Genomic DNA, 1,822 nt, shown 5'->3' with positions numbered 1-1,822 from the left:
GGAAGAGGGGATAATTTTTTTTTCAATAAACATATTTTTTCTATTTTACGAAAAATAAAATTTTTTTAGAAATAGGTTGATGGAAGGCCGGGAGGGGGCGCTCGAGGAGTGGGGGTGCGTGTAGGGAGAGATAAATTTATTTTTGAAAAATAAATTTCTTTAAATAGATTAGAACTATTTTGCTCAAATTCATATTTGCCCATTATATATTTAGATGAATTATGATCCAAACTACTTTTTAATTCATATTTAATGCATTCAAATTTAATCAAATCCAATTATTTGCCACCAGGTATATATAGTTGACTTTTTTCTAATACCTACATTTTACTCTTTTGCGCATCACTACTGACAACTCATTTTATTATTAATAATAATAATTAATAGGCATGCATATCCTATGTTAAGCAACAACAACCATGCATTAATTTAAGGGAATTACAGATCAGCTACCTCTCTTAGTTTTTTCTTCTCAACTACGTTATTTTGCTGGACCCCAGAAGGCATATTTCAGCTCCCCCTTTTCGTGCACATGCATCTACGTATGTTTTATTTAAAGTTTAAAGGTTAATATTTTATTGTATTAATAAATATCACAGTTATAAATTTAATTAAATTAATGAATTTTAGAAAATTATTTTTTAAACTTGCTAAGAATGAATTACAAAAATTAGTTTGATATCTATCAATATCATCAATTTCGTCTTATATTTTTATTGAAATATAAGTCTCCTAATTAATGGCATTTGAAAACAAGTTTTTGCAATTTCCGTATTTATTTTCCTCTCGGGATATATATACATTATGAAGAAGAATTTTAATTACTCGGACACATTTGCAGTTTCTTCTTTGCCTTCTCTTTCTTATTAATTTATTGGACAGTATCTAGTAAGAATTCGATTTTACCTATGGGTGGGCAATGATATGAGCATGTTACCGTGCTTTACCATATATTCCGTACAAATTTTGATATTTAACAATATAATATAATCTTGATATCAAATTATAAAAATTTAAAATGATTTTAGTTAATATCAAATTTTGCTTGAAATATATTATGATATTCACTGAATTTAGACAGTACTTTTTTTTATAATTAGTTGAATTAATTATGATTATGATATTTGTTAATGAAGGAATATTGATTGTATTAAAGCGTTAACCTAATAAGGGAATACATGGGAGATATATATAGGAGATTAGGAAGGAGTACTAATCCTAATAGGACTAGGATTAAGGAGTACTAATCCTAATAGGACTAGGATTAGTACGCAGTAAATACTAATATTATTTAATACTATTATTTAAGACTATCTGTTATTATCCCCCCTCAAGCTGAGCTGAGCGGAAGCGAACGGAAGCTTGGAACTGAGGTAATCGTGCTGTCGGCTCGGGAGGCTTGGTGAGAATATCAGCCGGTTGTTCTTCAGTGGGTACATACTGCACAGTCATGGTGCCGGCCTGAACTTCATCGCGAACAAAGAGACAATCGGTATCAACATGCTTCATTCTGGTGTGTAGGACGGAATTCTTGGCCACACAGATGGTTGATTTGTTGTCACAATAGAGAGCAGGAACAGTGTGAGTGGCGCGGAGTTCGCGAAGAATATATGTGACCCACATGGTCTCAGCAGCAAGAAGAGCAAGGGCGCGGTATTCAGCTTCAGTCGAGGACCGAGAGACCTTGGGTTATTTTTTTGTACACCAAGAGATCAGGTTCGGCCCCAAAAAAATGAGAAACCCCGATGTAGATTTTTTAAGTCATTTTTATCATTCGCCCAATCTGAATCTGAGAAACCCCGAAGCTCCAAGTCCCCGGGTC

This window comes from Solanum pennellii, chromosome 6 (genome assembly GCF_001406875.1).
Source record: "Solanum pennellii chromosome 6, SPENNV200".
NCBI lineage: Eukaryota > Viridiplantae > Streptophyta > Magnoliopsida > Solanales > Solanaceae > Solanum > Solanum pennellii.
The sequence above is the reverse complement of the archived record's forward strand: the minus strand, read 5'-3'. Positions refer to the sequence as shown.